We start from the raw sequence: 21,131 nt of genomic DNA, 5'->3' as shown, positions 1-21,131 counted from the left end.
TATATATATATATATATATATATATATATGTATATATATATATATATATATATATATATGGGTCCACTTTTCTGCTGCAGCTGGCCATTTTCCTTTTACACCGTCCGTCAAGAGAGCACTTTCATTAGGAAATAGTCAACATGAAATTTCGTCTTCTACTGACACCTGCTGGTCAAATTGAATAGTTGCAAATCTTGTGAAGAAGTTGTCATCTAATTCTAATCCTAAACAATATGGCCATTCGAAGTGAAGTATTAAGACAATTAATCAGGTTTGTACTGCTTGATTAAACACAGTCATCCCGTTCCAGTGCACTAAAACCCACTTCCCTTCAGGACCGTGTCAGCGAAGCCAAAACTTCCTTGTGTGACGCTGTTTCCCAGCATGCAATGCGAGCTCGCGATTCACAATACTATTTCATCACAAACATGGATGTAAAAAATAAAAAGGGACGAAAAATGAAACTTCAGGAACACCAACTAATACAATGCAATACAAGCAGAACTGGGCCAAAGTTTTATATTACGTACACCATAATAGAGCCTTCTGGTGGACAAGCCATACTATTTAATACGTGTCCTCCTATGGCACTTCCGTGGGAGGAAGCTCATCGTAGAGGTCACGTGCTGTGTGCTCGAGTGAGTTAGTGAGCAGAAAAGTCGTAACAGGAGAAGCTTGCTGCCGGAAATAATGTGCTACAAGTGGATGTGACCCTCACTGAACCCAATTCTGACGACTCTCCCTTCACTTTTTTTGTTTTGTATGAGTATTAAAAAACAACAACAACATAATAATAATAATATGGATTTTGACCATGTATGTTTTGGAGTTCATTGAAAGAGGTTAATAAAAAAAAGGGGTGGGCTGCCATTTTCTTTGTCCCCTCTTTTCTCCTGTTTATTAAGTATGTAGGGAGGTTAGCCTTTCTGTATTTGGCTTCTCTTTCTTTCTTTAGTTAGTTCTTAAGGCGAGCTAGTTGGAGTTTGGTTTATTATTTTGGCCTGGGCCCACCCTGAAGCCTTTGCTGCCCACCGGTTAAGTTGTTTTGTTTCTTTCATTTACTGATTCATAAATGTTTTTGTTGAAAACCGCCAACTGCAGTGAAAAATTAATGAGCCTTGGGAGTGGGGGAAGGTGTCCCACACGTTGCGTCTCGGTCCCCCTCGACGGGACGTAACACGGAGTTTTCACCGTGACAGCAGGTTGAGCTCCTACCGTTTTACAAGTGACGTCGTCACGTTAGCCTGTCCCATCCCTGCTAAATTCTTTAAAGAACTACCGTTAGTAAACTTTTAAATTATAATACACTCTACACTAATTGTAATTTCCTGCCCGTGGTTCTATATTGCAACAGTTGACGGCTCATATCAGCAGATAAGCAGCAACAATCTGGGCATTGCGGGTGATTCATAAATATGTAATTTCTTATTAATTAGCCCATAAGTGTTGTACACCAGTGTGACACCAAATGCTTGTTGCTGACAGCAGTGAAGAAATGACACTCTAGTGGTTCTGCACATTAGTATAAATAGAGTGATTCTCTATCATTACATCACAGGACGGCGGCACTCTGACAGATTCCATGAACCTGGACACTGATGATCCAGACTCCGGTCCAGATGACACAACAGGCCACAGTGGAAACGGGTCAGAACATGGACTGGCTGCTGAAAGGATCCAGGTAGGTGGCGCTGTCATCCCAAGTTGTGTGGTGTGGAGGATCAGGGCCAAAGTTCCAGATGCTCACATATGTGACTGTGGATTCAGGAGGCGTGTTTGAAGGCTGGACTCCCAACAGTGATTGGCTGCTGAGGACCTCTCAATCACAATCAGGTTTTTTAGTGGCTGTGAGATTGAAAGTGAGATTGCATTGTCCAGGTAGGAGGACAGCAGTCAGCCATGTTTCACCTCCAGTCAACACGCAGTGGTTCACATGAAGGTCCAAGAGGCCTACAGACCTACACTGAGTCTGGACGTGGCAGTACAGTTGGATCATTGTCTTTGTTGTGTTGTTTGGTCATTGTGATCCAATGTAATGTGAGAGAAGGACGAGTGCAGTTATATTGGAGTGAGTTATTTTTAGTGTAATAGAAGTTATAATGCAGAGTCTGTTTTTATGAAATGTTCTATCACCTGGCATCCATCCATCCATCCATCTTCTACTGCCGTATCTGGAGTCAGGTCTTGGGGGCAGCAGCCTCAGCAGAGACCCCCAGACTTCCCTGGACCCAGTCACCTCCTCCAGCTCCTCCAGTGGGACCCCAAGGCTTCCCAGTCCAGCCCAGAGACCTGGTCCCTCCAGCAGGGTCTCCTCCTGGTGGGACATGCCTGGAACACCTCCCCAGGGAGGCGTCCCAAACAAGACCCCGAGATGCTGGAACTGCTCCCTCTGAGGCAGGGCCTCCCCACCGACCCAGAGAGGGCAAACCACCTCATATCCAGCATTGGATATTGTTGGTGATTAATTATAATGTATCATCATTAATTATAATGTATCATTTATTTTATTTAAATTATATTTGAACTGAATTGGATTTGTTTGTAAAAGTGAGATTTATTTTCATTGATTCATGTGGTTTATGTTGAGACCTAGTGGAGAAGTGGGTATGGCCTACAGAAGGTTTGAGTACACAAGTTATTCAGATATGGAGAATCCCCATGGTAGGACTTCAGGAGATATATAATCAAAGTGTTAAAGCAGCAGAAATGAAACGTCAGTTGAGGTCAAGGTCACACAGGTTGTGATGGCTTTTATTGTCAGAATATTGAATCATTGAAATATAATGTTTGAGCTTGTAACAAAGTTAGGATGATATAACATAATCACATGAAATAAATGATCTGGTTTCCTTCTGATTCATTGACGTCCTTCTGAAATCTCCACACAAACATCTGGCAAGCATCAAAACCATGAATTATTTTGAGGGAAACTTCTTTTGTCTTACTTATGATTCAATAATGATTTGAGTTCCCATCACAGGTGTTGTGAATCACTTTATCTTTTCCACATGATTTCCTCATTTAAGATCATGAAGCAGAAATAAAGTCTCTTGAAAAGTATTTTTCACCTCCAAAATGAAGATGTTATAGAAGTCTGAAGTGAGAACAGAGCAGTGTGTTGTTGATGTGTGGAACCTTCATGCTGAGATGTTCCAGCCGTGGATGATGAGAGCAGAAGCAGTGGTTGTGTTGCTGCTGCCTTCACTGAGCAGCTGCTCCAAGTCCTGCTTCTTCCACTGAGGATTCAGCTCCACCAGTGGCTTCTGGGACGTCTCTCCCAGTAACCACAGCAGCTTGTAGGGAGAAGCAGTCCGCCAGCCACCAGGCTGCACTGGGGTCAAAGGTCGTGACACGCCCACACAGTGTTGGTGCCTGCAGCTTGCTCTTTGGCTCCACTGGTTGTAGTTCTGTCAGCCACCAGTAGATGGAGCGCTCCTCTTCAGTCTCCTCATCCTCACCACCACCTGCAAAGATAAGAAGAGACAGCAGGAGTCAGGACTCACGGTCCTTGAACGCATCATCACAGAGACGTTGACTGTTGATGGAGATGATGGAGTGACTGGTGAGAAGAAGCAGACTCTCAGTCACATGTCAAGTGTGGAACATCAGAAGGTCATGTGACCATGGAGTGTAGGACTGATACTGAGGCCTGATGAAGATGAACTGATCAATAATTGGGTGGTGAACTGAGAGAAGAAGCAGTTTGGCAGCAGATGTTGGATGAATGAGGAGCAGCTGGACGTCACCATCCTCCTCTCACACTGTGACTGGGAACACTGGACCTCTGCTGTGGGATCAACTGGCTTTGGTGCTGGAACCATCATCCACTGGTTCCAAACCAGTACTAACCTCACACTCTCCAGTTGATGGTCACTGCTGTAGACAAGATCCATCAGTGGTTTCACTGATGACTCCTTCAGGGGGTTCATATTCAGGTCCAGCTCTCTGAGGTGGGAGGGGTTGGACTTCAGAGCTGAGAGCAGCCAATCACAGCTGAGCTCTGACAAACTGCAGTCAATCCACCTGAATAGAGAATAAATGATGGAGAGTTTATAATGATGGAGAGTTTTTCCATGGTGTCATCACTCTGAAAATCAAAGTGAAATGTTGACTTCAGAATCTGACACTACAGAAAATGTCACCTTGAAATTAAATCCTCTATCCAAAACTAATGTGTGTTGAAATGATGTTTGGTCACATGACCACTGATGACCTGTTTTTCCTTTTCCTTTTTCTTTCTCTTTTTTTTTTTTTTTACTTCAAACATGAACAGAATGAAGTTTTCATATTCTGGATGTCATTTTGAGATGAATCAACCTTCAGTTCAATGTTTATTCAACATGTGTGATGAACTGTGTTTGGTGCTGAAACCATCATCCACTGGTTCCAAACCAGTACTGACCTCAGAGTCTCCAGTTTACAGTCTGGACTCTGCAGAAAACCACTCAGCTCCTTCACTGATGAATCCTGCAGCTGGTTCCAACTCAGGTGCAGCTCTCTGAGGTGGGAGGGGTTGGACTTCAGAGCTGAGAGCAGCCAATCACAGCTGAGCTTTGACAACCTGCAATACTCCAACCTGAATAGAGAATAAATGATGGAGAGTTTATAATGATGGATGAGTTTTTCCAGGGTGTCATCACTCTGAAAATCAAAGTGAAATCGACTTCAGAATCTGACACTACAGAATAAAATGGGAGAGGGAGGGCGAGCGAACGAGTGCTGCACTGTGGAGTCCATTATTGGCTCTTGATGATGTTGCTGTCTGGGCCCCCTTGCACCAAGTAGGATTGCGTCATCCAAGATGAGTCACTAAGCCTTCAGCGTTCAACCAATCCACAACACGTGTGTCCAGGCTTCATGGGTCGCACTAAAAGCCATCCAGGATGAGAAGACACGGATTCATCAAGCCAGGTGAAAGCTCTCCTGGATCAGTGCGCAATGCTCGCGGCTTCCTTCCATAGACCCCCGTTATGGAGGTGGGATTGACGGATTGGCCATCTTTGACCTCCTCAGAAGCCTCCATGAGGATTTGCGCCTGGGACGGGGATTTAGACTCTCTACCGTCCAGTGTCACAACAACAACCTCATGTTACTCTTTGATGTGTCTTCATGTTTCTATAATAATAATAATAACAATAAACTTTATTTATATAGCACTGCTCATACACAACATGTGCAACCCACAGTGCTTAACAAAATAAAACAAAACAAAACAAAGAAAGGTAATAATAATAAGAAGAAGAACAACAATCATAATAATAACAATGAGAAAAAATAAAAAGCTCCACTGTCCCTCCCCCCACCCCATACGGACCCACCCCTCCCCACCAACGCACACAGACAAACGCCCACCCCCATATTCACACAGACATTAGATAACACGGCTTGGCACTGAAGAATCTGATGAGGAAAGGCCACTATGGGGAGCCGTCCACACAAGGGGGCACCATGGCCTGCAGCGCCCCTATGGGCAGACCAGGCGTAGCTCTCACCGTGAAGGGCCCCCCATGAGGAAACACTGGCACTAAAAGTATAAAAGGGAGAATAATCATAATGAGAAATAAACCAAATACATAAAAATAAAGTGTGAAACAGTGGCATAAAAATGGGTAACCATTATAAAAGTATAAAAATCAATTGAAGGTAATAAAAGGCATAAAAATAGTAAAACGGCATAAAATTAGTGGAGTAAGAGAGAGAAGAGTAAAAGAAGTCAGTTAAACGGCAGGTTAAAAAGGTACGTCTTGAGCCTCCCCTTAAAAATATCAACAGTCTCTGCGGCCCTGAGGCTCTCTGGCAGGCTGTTCCACCGAGTAGGGCCGTAATGGCTGAAAGCAGCCTCACCATGGGTTTTTTTTTGACTCGGGGAACAGTTAACAGGCCAGTGCCAGAAGACCTAGGATATGATGAAAGCAGGTCAGTTAGATAAGATGGGCCAATACCGTTGAGACATTTAAAAACTAATAAGAGAACCTTGAAATCAATTCTGAAGCGGACGGGGAGCCAAAGCAGCGACTTTAAAAGCGATGTAATGTGTTCCCTTCCTCTGGTCCTAGTCAGCACACGTGCGACTGAGTTTTGTAGTATTTGTAGACTGTAAACACTCTTTTTGGGAAGACCAGAGAGCAGGGCATTGCAATAATCTAGTCTACAAGAAATAAAAGCATGCATTAGCACCTCCGTGTTGGCCTGAGAGAGGAACGGGCGGATTCTGGCTATTTTCTTTAGATGATAAAAACCTATCTTTGTAATATTTTTTATATGTGGAACAAAGGTGAGCTCAGAATCAAAAACAACGCCCAGATTCTTTACAAATTGCGAGGGTTTAAAATCCCGACGTTTTGGTAAAAGTTCCTCTCTCCGGCCTTCAGGACCAATAACTAAAACCTCAGTTTTGTCCTGGTTAAGCTGTAGGAAATTCTCTGCCATCCATGATTTGATATCTAAAATACAGTTTAAAAGGGCATCAATTGGCGCTGTGTCATCAGGAGACACGGCAATGTACATTTGTGTATCATCAGCATAGCTGTGGAAGCTGATGCCGTGTTTCCTTACGACGTCCCCCAAGGGAAGCATGTACAGATTAAAAAGAACCGGACCTAAAATTGACCCTTGGGGGACCCCACATCTAATTTCATGCATTCTGGAGGAGCACGTATCCATACTTACAAAGAAACATCGATCTGTGAGATAAGAACGAAACCAGTTAAAAACAGTACCTGACAGGCCCACCAGGTTTCTGAGTCTATTTAATAAAATATGGTGATCTACTGTATCAAAAGCAGCGCTTTGATCCAGTAGCACCAAGACTGTCAGCTTCTGAGAGTCTGCGTTACACCTGAAATCATTGACGATCTTTAAAAGGGCTGTCTCAGGACTGTGGTTCTTTCTAAAACCAGATTGATAATTCTCTAAAATATTGTTTGTATTTAAAAAGTAATTTACTTGGTTAAAAAACAGTTTTTCTAAAATCTTACTGAAAAACGATAAGTTGGATACAGGTCGGTAGTTATTAAAAATGTTTGGATCCAAGTTGCTCCTCTTCAAAAGGGGCCTCACCACCGCCGTTCTAGAGGCAGCAGGGAAAACACCCGTCTGAAGAGAGCAATTGACAATATATAAAATCTGCTCCTCAAAGAACCCATAAAGTGACTTTAAGAGTGACGTGGGAATTGGGTCTAAAAGGCAGGCTGTGGGCTTTACTTGGGAGAAAACTCGACCAAGTGTCCTTGCATCAACTAGAGGAAAACTCTCCAGTGTTTCCTCAGATAAAAGTGGTTGTCCAGATGTGTAGAAAAATTGGTTTTGATTAATTAAAATACTGGACCTAATGACATCAATTTTACTTACAAAGTGGTCTGCAAAATCCTCACAGAGGGCATCTGTTGGTGTCTGTACGTCCTGATTAAAATTTGTATTGGTTAAAAGATTGAAGGTAGAGAAAAGAAATCAAGGGTTTTTGCTATTGTTTGTGATGAGGTTGGAGAAACGGGTTATTCTTGCCTGTTTGACAGTTTTATTGTAAGATTTGAGTCGATGACGAAATGTTTCATAATGGACAGTGTTACGAGAGTTAACCACTAGATGGCAGCCAAGTTCCATGCAATATGCAGAGACATCTAGTGCGAGTTGATGACGTTGGCTTCCAAATGTTTTACCTGATGAGCACTGTTCTAACCATAGATATATACAGAAGGCGAGATGTCTTATCCGCGCTGCTGGCCAATGGAATCGAACGTCCGCACTGGCGGCCATCTTGCCACAGTCACCTCGCTCCGCCCCTCTCACTCATAACTATGTATTCTTATTGTGCATGTTCTTTTAAATAGCCCTAAAATGCTCTATTTTCAACCGAATTTCGAGCGGTTTGGTTTGTTACAAAGGTTATCAGCATAGTTATGATACTGCATACTTATTAATGATTTATAACCATAGGCTTTCATGTGAAAATAGCAAAAACACGCACACACCCGTATTTAATAAAAACATATATGCTAAACGCTAAACTAAACAAACCAGCACTAAATCGTAACATTAATCAAACAGCTCCAACAATAGCTTACAGATGAAATATGATCCTACAAGCTTTTGTTTGTGGACAGCGACGATTGCTGCATCCATAAGCGGCACAGAAGTTCGGCATTTTTTCAGTCACCGATTTCCTGTAGAAACCATAATGCATGATGCTGTAGCAAAGCAATCCAATTGTAAATCATTTGCGAATTAAGTTAAATGATATAGAAAAAAAGCTATTCTGTCTCTCCATATGTCAAATTGCTTGTTTTATTTACACCTACCAATCCTAATCCCTTTTATCACAACAAGAAAAAAGACGGACTGTAATCTCAGGTTGTCACCGTTCGACTCTGAATCAAACAGGTGGGGGATGAGATATCAGCAGCTCTAGTTCATTGATCACCGTGTCTCTGCTGCATGAACTGATGAGACTGCGTTCATGCAGCAGCAACGTTATAGGAAACGCACCTCAGCGAATAACTACAACCGACACCACAAATATTGTATGTGAACAAAATAGTAGTTTGTCCTGAAATAGCTGTTGGCTAAACTTAACTTAAGAAATGAAAATCTTAGTGGTCTCAGTCGTATTAACTTGTGCAGATAGGCTGCCATAGCACCATTGTGTTTTTTTTCTCATAGAAAGCTGCACTCTCAACATGTTCAACCATCCAGAATTATTGCTACGTTATGAACGTTTGTAAGAAAGCAAACCGTGTGCAAAGCCGTCAAGTTTTCAGCGAGATCAGAGTGTTAATGTTTGTTCAGATCACTCACGTTCCCTCACATTCACTACATCAGACCGTGACTGCCTGACTGTGGAAAGATGGCGGCCAGTGCGGACGTTCGATTCTGCGCCGTGAGACATCTAGCCTTCTGTATATATCTATGGTTATAACTAGCGGCCATACAATAAAAGTAGCGTATCTACAAAGATTGCATGACTGTATAAAAGAAAGAACGAAACATGGTGTCAGAAGCGGAAACTTAATGCCGCAGCTGAAGACAGAACAACAAGGCGCTATAAAGGCTGGACGTTTTTTCAATGGAGCTAAACTGCTAAGCTAATACCTGACGAACCATGGCTTTTTCGATTCCTGTACCAGACGCAATGGACATGAAGGGTGACGTATATAACAACTGGACATTCTTTAGAGCACAATGGGAAAACTATGAGATAACAACGGAACTGGACAAAAAAGAAGCAAAAGTAAGAGTAGCCACCCTGCTTACAGTAATGGGCAAAGAATGTCACATAATACAAAGACATCTTCACATGTCAGCGGAGGACAGAGACAATCCACAGAAGAATATGGATGCACTACAAAAACACTTTGAACCTTCCAGAAATGTAATCTACGAGTGCTACGTATTTAACACTGCACAGCAGAGTCAACATGAGTCAACAGAGCAATATGTTGCAAACCTGAGAAAGCTAGCAGACAAATGTGAATTTGGTCCCCTGCGAGATGAATTGATCCGTGACAGATTAGTGCTTGTGACTAAAAATGCAAGTACACAAGCACTCATGTTACGTGAATCAGAACTCACACTTGCCAAAGCAATAGACATGTTTAGAGTCAGCGAACTAGCACAAATTCAAAATAAGATCATAACTGGTGTGGAACAGGAGAATGTACACTTTGCACATGACAAACGCTCAGAGATGCGCCCCTCATTTGCACCTCAGCATAATTACAAAGAGCATCTGGGACATGCAAACAAAGATAAACGCCCAAATAATAACCTCTGTCGTTACTGTGGAGCAGTGCATGACAGAATGAAATGCCCTGCATTTGGCGTCATCTGCAAAGCCTGTGGAAAGAAAAACCACTTGCCACTGCAAGAGTGTGCAAACAAGCCCAGCGCAAGACACGGGTGAACTTTCTTGGAGAAGACAGAGTAGAGGAGGAAGAAGAAATGGAAGAGGTGTGGTTCCTATCAAACATAAACGCTATGGAACAGGGAAACGAGAAATGGCTTGTCAACCTCAAAGTAACACCGTACATGACTGAACCAGTATCATATGACCCTAGCCATACAATCACATGTCAATTGGACACAGGAGCCACAACCAACGCCATAAGCTTCAGAGATCTACAGCTCATCACACAAGATGGTAATCCAGACATACCAGCCAGCAAAGCCACCATTAAACTGTATGATGGGTCACAAGTGAAACTAGCTGGGTTGTGTCACCTCAAAGCTGACCATGATGGACAAACACACGACCTGAAGTTTCAAGTTATACACACGTCACAAATGCCTCTGCTTTCTGCAAAAACATGCAAAAGACTCAACTTGCTATTTCATACACCACACAGATATGTCATCTACAGCGGTCTCACGCAGCACAACAGGGACAGATATGCATTTCACAACCACCACAGAGGACATCATCTCAAAATACAACAACGTGTTTGAAGGCCTTGGCTGTCTTCCTGGTGAACTACACCTCGAGGTGGACCCCAACATTAGGCCTGTGCATCAGGTGCCACGACGAATTCCCATTCCGCTCAAACACAAAGTCACTGAAGCCATACGATACATGGAGAAGAATGGCATCATCAAAAGAGTCACAGAGCCAACACAATGGATCAGCAACATGGTTGTCATAGAAAAGCCAGGAAAGCTGCGCACCTGCATTGATCCCAGCACACTCAATAAAGCTCTACGGCGGTCACACTACCAGATGCCAACAATAGAGGAGATACTCCCAGACATTGCAAAAGCAAAAGTATTCTCCGTGCTTGATGCCAAAGATGGCTACTGGCAAGTCAAACTTGAAGAAGAGAGCAGTTATCTGACCACCTTTTGGACCCCGCTTGGCAGATTCGGGTGGCTAAGGATGCCTTTCGGCATAAAACCAGCTGCAGAAGAATATCAACGCAGGCAACATGAGGTGTTGCAAGGCCTGACCGGTGTAAGTGTCATTGCAGACGACATTCTTCTCTACGGCTGTGGAGACACTTCAGAAGAGGCACTAACTGACCATGACAGAAACCTGACTGCCTTGCTGCAGAGGGCCAGGGAGGTCAATCTAAAGCTCAATAAAAAGAAGCTGAAACTAAAACTATCCAGTGTCCAATACATGGGACATCTTCTCACCACAGAGGGCCTTCGCCCTGACCCAGAGAAGGTGGGAGCGTTTCAACACATGCAAACACCCACTGATGTTAAATCGCTACAGAGATTCCTGGGGTTTGTAAATTATCTTGCCAAATTTCTTCCTCATCTCTCAGATGTGTGCGAGCCTCTCCAACGCCTGACAGATAAGGACGTGGAGTGGACATGGCTATCACAACATGAATCTGCCGTTGACACTGTGAAGCAATTAATCACATGCCACCCAGTACTCAAGTACTACAACCTGCAGGAAGAAGTCACACTACAGTGTGACGCCAGCGAGACAGGCCTAGGTGCAGCTCTTCTTCAGAATGGGCAACCTGTTGCATTCGCCTACTGAACAGAGATATGCGCAAAGGTGGTGTACAAGCAAGGGAAGGATCTTCATGTGGCAGATTTTCTGTCGAGGACTTAACAGCCAAACACACAGCATGCCCACATGCAAACACCTGCCACCATCTATGCCATGGGCCTCACCACCGAAGACCTACAACGAGTCGACCACCTCGCAGACACGAATATTTCAACAGCTACACTGGAGTCCATTAGAACTGCCACAATCAAAGATCCACTATGTTGTGCACTCCAGACTTACATATTGAAAGGGTGGCCCACAGCTACACAAGCAGTAGCTCCAGAACTGCGACCTTTCTACTACTCTGACTACTGGGAACTAGATGAACTTTCAGACACAACTAGTGATGTTCTCTCTGACACGGGGCTTCGAACCACGCCCCACAACAGTAGAGTACAGTAGGGTTTTTTTCTGAAGCACTGCTCCGGAGCTTGCTTCAAATCACGTGACTGATGACGTTTGAACCACTTCACTGCTTCATTCAGACTGAATCAGCTGGCTGGTTTGGTTCAGTGGGCGAGGCTTTGAAAGACTGGCAGGTCTCGGTTGAGTTTAAAATGGATGAAACGGCGCAATGCGTTGCCTATCTGGTCGATACCTTTTGGATTGATTTGATCAGCTTTCGTATTGCTTTCGGTTTGCTTTCTTATTGCTCTGCAACGGAACCAACCAGGAAGAGATCTCAAGTCTGGGAGCATTTTGAAATCGTGCCGCCGAACAAGTTCATTTGTTACAAGCGTATTACTCAACTTATTCATACAATAACAAATAAAAGCCCTGAAAATGCTGAGTCAGCTGTGCGCCGGTTAAAATCTGAGTGTGCGGCATTGTTGCGGAATGTACCGCATGAAGAGGAGCCGCCATCTACTTCGAGAGCACAGCCAGAACCAGCTGCATCTTCCCAAGGTACAAAAATTATAGAATTTGGATCAATAGACTTTATTTGTATTTTTTCATGTACAGACTAAACTTTATCTAATGTTTCATTTTCAGCCATTGACCTGTGGAAGCTGTTGGACCGGGACGCTGAAGAAGCGAGGGCATCCAGCAATGCTACTGCTGATGCCATAGTGGAGGTGCAGTGTGATCACAGGACCCTCTGGTGTACTGGATGACACACAAAGCTGTACAAGCTAGCAAATGAGTACCTGCCTGGCAACACCAGCATCCTCTGTGCCCTGCGAGAGGGTGTTTTTGAAAGCTGGGGAAATAGTTTCCGAAAAGAGAAACACCCAAGCACCTTAAGCCCATACACCCCATCTGTACATAAAATATATAGAAAAAAGGAAAAGGAAAAAATGTATGTATATATATATATTCCCTGGTGGAAGATGACTGGGACAACAGTCAAACAGACAGCAGACTCGAGCACATAGTTGGTGACAGGAGGGAAGGGGCTTCAGAACTAGAACGGGCTCCAGTGTTGACTGATGTGCCAAGTGTCCCCCAATCTGGACATTTAGGCCTCAAGCAGACCAGAACCAGATCCAACATAAAACCTCCTGAGAGGTACCGCAAAGACTTTGTTGTTTAAACTTTCTGAAGAAGGAATGTCATCTCTTGTTTATTTCTGTGCCACTTTGTTCATGTGGACTGTTCATTTTTTTCTAATGTTTAGGAGAGTGAACTAGTCATTTCTGTTTAACCTGTAGCCAGCTATTGTTGTTGCTGGCCACGTAACTCTCATCCGGTCAATATTGTCCATTTTCAACTGCTTTCTTTCCATATGTTAAAGGAGATGTTACGAACGTTAACCACTAGATGGCAGCCAAGTTCCATGCAATATGCAGAGACATCTGGTGCGAGTTGATGACGTTGGCTTCCGGGTGTTTTACCTGATGAGCGCTGTTATAACTTGCGGCCATACAATAAAAGTAGCGTATCTACAAAGATTGCCTGACTGTATAAAAGAAGGAACGAAACAAGGACAGGAGTTGGGGAAAGAACACCTCACCCCATCAACAGCCACAGAATCAACGAGGCATACGTCCCTGTCACTGTCCCGCCACAAGGGGCGAAACGTCAATGAATGGTAGTTCATGGTTGATGACCCTGCAGCTGACCCGTGGGCACCGAAAGAAGTGCGACAGGCACCAATGCCAAGCAGGTAATGTCTCCTACCTGTACATTTACAGTAAGTCATAAAATAGCTATATTGCATTTATTTTTCAGTGTTTTAAGAGTCCTTTCATTAAAAAGCTAAATACCATGAAGACACATATTTTGTGGAAACACACCCACTCCCACATTCAGGTGGAGGTCCTCCACCCCCGCGAGATGTCCCGGTGTTGAAACTGTAGGAGGCGGCGACTCTCACTGGAAGTGTCGGGACTGTTCTTCGCTGTAGGGGAGCGCTCCTCGTGGAGCAACTCTACTTCCGGTGTAGGGAATGCGTTATGCAGCGTTTTTTCTTTTGCATGTGTTTTTTTGCTTTGCATCGCTCCTCTGATGAAGTGAATGTTTTTATGTCCTGCAGCGTGTTGTTTTTTTTTGTTTTGTTTTTTTGCGTTTGCACCACGATCCTTTTTTTGTACCGTTTTAAACTTGTATTTGTGTTTGTGACTTTGCGTCGTTTCCGTGCTCAAATACGCGATTGTCCCGTATTTGGCAACTAAAAAAGCTGTCCCGTAATGAACTGAGACGGGACGCACTTGACTTTGTCTCCACTCCGCCGCTCCGGCAACCCCAGTGTCCACGCTGAGAACTCTGTCCTCCGCAGTTCTTGGCATTTCGGCTCGCATTCCCAGAGGTGGGCAATGGGCATTCATTGCTGAATGTTTTAAAAAGCGGTGCGCCGCCTAATAAAAGCTCTAAAATTATCAATTAATACGTTTCTGTTGAATTTTATTTTATGTGCTACATAGATTTCCTTGTGCGCTGAGAATGTGCAAGTAGTGCGCGATTGCGCAAGCAAGCAGCTTAGAGGGAACATTGGTTATGATGCAATAAAGTAAATAGACTATGAGTCAGTAAAGTACCCGTTCTCTACTTGTTCTGTAAAATAGTGGTGTGTGTGTGTGTGTGTGTGTGTGTGTGTGTGTGTGTGTGTGTGTGTGTGTGTGTGTGTGCGCGTGTGTGTGTGTGTGTGTGTGTGTGTGTGTGTGTGTGTGTGTGTGTGTGCCAGATAAATATCAGCTGTTTCCCACATTGACTGGTGTGCTTTTGAAACTTTGATCTTGTCTTCATGGTGTTGACTTTCTAAATGTCTGTGGTGAATACATGGAGATCTTGACAGAAGAGAAATCTACCAACAAGCAGAGACTTTATCTGGATTGTCTTGTTGCTTTATTGCTTCAATTCAACAGTTGATCATTGACTTGACATTGTTATGCAGTATAGACTGATGGTATATTTCATGACTTATTGATTGACTGTTGTCACATTGAGCCAACAAGCAGAATCAAAAGACAAAATTCTCTCACAATATTTACATGCATTCATCTGATTGTTGACAAACGGATCAACAGTCAGAAGGTTGATCAGATGGATGAGTTGTTGAAAGGTCAAAGGCCAGGGCGGAAAGGTCCAGAGTGGAAACAGACCTCAGCTGTGTTTCCACAGTAATAAACTTGTCATGTGGACTAATGACAATTTATTAATCTGCGGGATGAATGGGCTGCAGAGGAAGAGAAACAACGTGGCACAAACATCCAGCAGGAGGACAACAGTCACCAGGAGCACCAACAGGAAGTGGCGTCCAGGCCCCGCCCACCCTGTGATTGACAGCCGGAGACACTGGGTAACAAACGTGAAGACAGAAGAAGAATCAAAGGTGAGAATTCAGCTCAGAGTCTCTCTGACGACTTCAGTCACACTTTCATCAACTCAGCTGAAGAACCTGAAGGAACATAAAGTCCAACATGTAGCGGCTGAGTGAAGGAGGTCTGGACTCTGTGGAGGAGCTCCATGGTTCCAGAGACGCTGTAGAAGGACAGAAGACCTGCTCTGTGGTCCAGGTACACTGGACGCTGTAGAAGGACAGAAGAAGGACAGAAGACCTGCTCTGTGGTCCAGGTACACTCGCACTCTGGAGGACCGAGGACCTGAGACACAAGTACTCATGTTGTTGTGACGAAACCAATATTCACCTGGGTAACAATATAAACTCCAGGATTTGTCATTTGCTGTGTCTCAATTCAGGTTCTGCACCCTTGAGGCCGAATGTCCTCCGTCTGAAGGAAGCGTTCTTAGAGTTCCCAGCCTAGAAGGACGGACCAAACCCCGCCTCCCCGGTAACCACTCGGGACGGTCTAGCCTTCGGCGTATTTCCTCGTTTCGTCACCGCCGTTCCCTCTGGCTGGCCAACCCTGGAAGTGATGTTTCTATAGTATCACACTAACCATTGGTTTGCCATCTAACGATGCCGTTGAATGTTCAAATAAATAAAATCCTACGTTAAAAACTGGATACTTTATGTGAAACGTCAATATTTAGATTTATATGTCGTGCCTTAACCAGTACATGCGGCTAATTTCAGCTGACTTCCCAGGATCCCACGATGCTTTGCAGCAGCACGCAAAGCATCATGGGATACCCAAGTACGCAAAGGATAGTAGCGGTGTATCCTTGGAATCGGCTAAAACGAATGCGTATTTACGAGTGCGCATTTTGAGCGTCCTAAACACCCTCGGGAATTGGGACAAGCCTTCGCGCAGTGCGATGACGCAACTTCCTTTCAAAATGCGCACTTCAAGGATGCAGAACCTGAATTGAGACACAGCAATTGAATCCAAATCTACTTTCCTCTGACCTTCCTGCTCTGCCGATGTTCCTGTAGGCCACTTCTACACCAACCCCCTAAAATAAACCACAGAAGTCCCTCCCCCTTCTCCACTCAACCTCCCAGTAACATCGTCCAGTCAGACCTTCTCTACTCAGGACCTGCTTCTTGTCAGTGAATCTGTCTGGATGATCACAATAAGACTGAACTTCCTCCATGAATGTCACTTTTCTGTTCTCCTCAGATAATAACAGACGTTTGTGCACTGTGCAGAACTTGCTGTATTTCATCTCTCAGCTTGGTCCAGCTGCTGCCACGTCCTCAAAGTATCTCAGAGGACGGATCTCCAGGCTGGAGGAGTCTGGAGACGGACTGAGTGCTGGCAGTGAGGAGAACCTGTGGAGAAACTGGCTGTGGTCCAGTGTGTGTGAGATCTTCTCCAGCTCAGCGTCTCTCCTCTTCAGCTCCATCATCTCCTGCTCCAGCTTCTTCTCAAGCTCTTTGACTCCACTCACTGCTGCCCCCTGTGTGGATCCGACCTGCTGCTGCACCTCAGAGCGTCTTTTCTCCAGCAGACGGATCATCTGGGTGAGGATCTTCTCGCTGTCCTTCACTGCTTTATCAGCAGAGCCGTTGATGGACTCCACCCCCTTCAGGTCTTCCTCTGTGTGCTGGATCTTCTGCTGGATCTTCTACCTGGTCTCCTCCAGCTCTCTCTGCCTCCCAGGCCTCTGTACTGCTGCTGACACTGTCTGATGACCTTTATGTTCATCCATACAGCATAAAGCACAGATGATCTTCTGATCAGTGCGGCAGAACATCTTCATCACCTCATCATGACGAGGGCAGATGTTCTCCTGGAGCTGCTGGCTGGGTTCCACCAGCTTGTGTCTCTGTAGGGGAGCAGCATCACGATGAGGCTGGAGGTGAGAGTCACAGTAGGAGGCCCGACAGACCAGACAGGACTTGAGGGCCTTCAGTTTCCTCCCAGTGCAGACATCACAGGCCACATCTCCAGCTCCAGCATAGCAGTGATCAGCAGGAGCATCTTGGAGTCCAGTCCCCCCCCACCCCCCACCCCCCACCCCCCTGCAAAGAAACTTGGCACGTTAACTTTGCCGACACGTTAGCGTAGCGCGACAGCGATAGCGTGCTTCCCCCCCCCCCCCCCGTCAACGTTAGCGCAATTTCCAACCAGCACTGCAGAGAGAAAGGCAATATCCAGGTGGAGTGAAAATACATCCCAGTTCCCACCATCACAGGCATATAGACGTAGATAAGATAAATTTACATAAAATACCAGAATGTTTGTCAATTTTTCATTAAAACATATTTTATTTGTTTAGTTAGATAAAAATGTTTCCTCCCAGCACAATATGTATTTGTTAATTTAACTCACATTCCTGCCATCATCTTAACACAATTCAGTGTCACTTTTAAGTTGGAAAAGCATACTAATTAAATTACTTAAATGGCACATTTCAAGTAAAACAGTTGCTATTTAGTCTATTTGTGGTGGTATGTGAGTTATACTTCCCATAAAAAGACTTCCTTTTACATCAAGAATATTTAAATTTTTCATAGATGACTCCCAAAGAGACAGACATATTCTGTCAAGTTCTAACCTGAAGACCACTCTGTCTGGTCCAAAAAGAATTATATTGAATTGAGAGAGATTTGCTCAGATTTTCAGTTGACCTGTTGATTTGATTTCTCTGATTAAAATTAAAACAAAGTCTGATATTTGGCAGCTTGTTTAATTCTTATACATAGGTATAAAATACATTTTTTATAATAACATTCACGAGTTTTCGTTGTAAAAGTCATCATTTTCATATACACAAGTTGGACATCTAAAAGTATCGGTATCTGTATTGGTATTGGGATACTAGCCTTGGTATCACCTGGTATCGTATCGAAAGGAAAAATAGTGGTATCGCACATCCCTACTTCCACACACACACACACACACTATACTGTAAATGGCTGCAGTTTCCTTTACAAAAGTGCTACAGACGTCATTCAAATACCTACGTGTTTGTCTCATCAAGGCCAATATTTTACATTTGACAGCATCCTCAAAAAAAAAAAATGGAGGTGAGAAATCTGCATCATTTGCATAGACTTCTTTCAGCAGATGTCGCCGGGCGTCGGCAGAGGACGGGGGTCAATTGCGGGCGTCGACAGGGGTCAGGCGTCATCGGGGGTCATCGGGCATCGCGTCGGCCACGGCGGCTCAGTCCCGCAAACGCTGCTTGCAGCTTTAATTTATTGTTTTGATTTAATTTAATTTATTAGTGTTAATGGCTGCTGAAAAAAGGGGATGAATAGTTCAAATTCGAGTTGAAAGTAAAATATACAAATGTTGGTAGTACTAGTAATCATTACTAAGTACAGTTATGCCCATCTGTTATCTTTGTTGGGCTTGAGTTTATGATTTTTTTTTTTTACCCTGTGCATCTTTTGTTTTGTTAGTAGTACTTGTCATTGCTCCAACACGAGTAAACATGTTGCGTCCCACTAGATGGCGCATTTGCCTTATTTACAAGCACCACGGTCATCGGAGCTGATCGCTGCCACTCTCAGCAGCGTGCGTCTACTAAGGTCTACTAAGATTCCACAATCTATTACACCTCGTGAGCAAAACAGGCGACAGGTAAAATTAAACATCTTCAGTTGAGCAACTCAGGCAAGTTAAACTGATTTAAAAACAAACAAACACTATAATACTAGGAAAAGAATCGTCTATATGTCAATAAATACAACAGATTGAGTATTCATAAAAAAAAATGCTTACTTTAAATAAGAAAATCCAACAAACCAACAAGTGCAACACTAAAAAGCAAACCAACAATTAAAATAATGCTTAATTGCCTTAGCTTCGTCCCACACTTATCAGCTTAGCTACTAAGAATAACACACATTATTCACCTGGACAGAAGGAGGTTCTGAGGAACGTGTTGGTCCTGGAGCTTCCTGGTCAGGATGTTCGGGAGATCCCTCAGGCTCAATGTCTGCAGCGCCAACATATTTTAGAATTGCTCCTGCAGAGACAAAGCTCACTAGATCATCAAGCAAAACAGATCAGAAGCGCATTTTCCTATTTTATTATTACAGTGATGTTGCAGTAATATAGGAAAATTAAAAATGTATTTGTTTTTAAATTAAACATTATGATTGCAGTGTCCCTTTAAAGCTTTTACCCAATTACAAAACTGTCACTTTTAAGAGTTTTTGGCATTACTTTACACACTGTACTAGTTAAAGTAATAAAACTAAGATAAATGACCCACTACCACAATAGTCTAAAATAGTCAACACCATGCCAAAAAAAGTATTTCCATAAAATATTTCTTTGAATTATAAAACAGTAGCACATTTCTAATGAAGGGCCTACAAAATACAAACTAAGCTTAGTAAATTCATCCTAAGTTAAGGCTAAAATAACATTAAGAGTCAAATATGTGAGAGACAACTTCCACTGAACAATAACAGGGGACTGACTACAACAACAACTACAACATGCCCTCCCTCCCTCCCTCCCTGTTAGAATGTGAATGAACGGGTGTGGAGTCAATCAGTCATTCCCATGGCACGATAGGCCAACTTGACAGGATATGGTCAACTTTCATAAAACAAACAAAAACGCTGATTCATGACGAACAAATATTAGCCAGCCAGCTAACATTTATCCGACGCTAGCTAGCTGGCTAGCAGGACAAATAAACAAACTTGGGGGGGGGGGGGGGGGCAACAGCGTTTCACCTCCACCTCTCCAGCCCACATCACAAACAAATAACTTACCTTTCCCCTTTGCAAGTTTTTCTTGATCAGTTTTCTTTTCCTTCCGTTTTTCCGCACCGCTGGGATAAGTCCATTTTGATGCCATTATGGTGTCTGTTTGTTTTTAATCCTCTCGCTAACGGGAACGAATGGTAGCTATCAATCATTCACATCATACCTGTCGGCGTCGCCGGCCCGCTACGTCACAACCTGCGTGACAGTGCGGCAAGCCCCCAGAGTCCAAGATGGCGTCCCATTCCTTTCAATGAAGTTGCTCACCCAGCGCATGGCTCCCAAAAACCTTTTGACTTCCGCATTGATGGGATAATAGAGCATGCGCAGTTGTGTCAGTGTGGAGATCGTCACTGACAGACGTGCGCGCTCACAAACCATACAAAATTCAACATGGAAATGAATGTATTTTTTACGGAACAACTGACGATTGTTGTTTCAAAATTTTATCAATAATAATGATTATTATTATTATTATTATTATTATTATTATTTTTATTATTATTATTATTATTATTATTATTATTATTATTATTATTATTATTATTATTATCATTATTATTATTATTATATTAATAAAATAGTATTATTATAATAATATACTATTATTTGTGTATTAAACAAGTGAGCAATGTGCCACTGAATAATAAATGATAATTCTTTGAAGCAACTCTCTATGGACCATAACAGCACTGCCACACATATTTTTTTTAATTAATAACCTCTTTGGAAAGCAGACAAAGTAATGAAATGATTGGTCTATTTATTTCATCAGAACTAAAAAAATAAAAAATAAAAACTCAACGATCTTGAAAGTTCCTCCCTTTCTCTTGCACCTGTCGATGTGTGTAGCTAACACAAATTTGCAAATATTTTGTCGTCCTCATGGAATTAAACAGCACACCATGTTAATTTATCAGTGAGTGCTCTCTCTTTTCATGCAATTCATCACTCTTAACATGTAATGCTGAATCATGAAAGTTATGGAGCAAAAAATAATAATTACATAAACGACGAGTGAAATAAAATGTGTCATTTATTCAATGAAGATTTCATTCATTCATTCATTCATCTTCTATACCCGCTTATTCCTATTCAGGGTCACGGGGGTCTGCTGGA

The 21,131-nt window shown here is 43.2% G+C and overlaps 1 long non-coding RNA gene across 1 annotated transcript in view; it reads right to left on the bottom strand.

Annotated features, from left to right (window-relative positions):
• Positions 1-3,929: 3,929 nt before the first annotated feature.
• LOC142892777 (uncharacterized) overlaps positions 3,930-21,131 on the bottom strand; it is a 141,500-nt gene continuing 124,298 nt past the window's right edge. The window contains exon 3 of the long non-coding RNA XR_012927486.1: positions 3,930-4,023. This is a non-coding gene — a long non-coding RNA (uncharacterized LOC142892777). The remainder of the gene's footprint in view (positions 4,024-21,131) is intronic.

Source organism: Nelusetta ayraudi, unplaced genomic scaffold (assembly GCF_046127955.1).
Source record: "Nelusetta ayraudi isolate G7.1 ecotype Tasmania unplaced genomic scaffold, CSIRO-AGI_Nayr_v1 ptg000039l, whole genome shotgun sequence".
Classification (NCBI taxonomy): Eukaryota; Metazoa; Chordata; class Actinopteri; order Tetraodontiformes; family Monacanthidae; genus Nelusetta; species Nelusetta ayraudi.
This window is presented reverse-complemented; position numbering and strand designations above follow the sequence as displayed.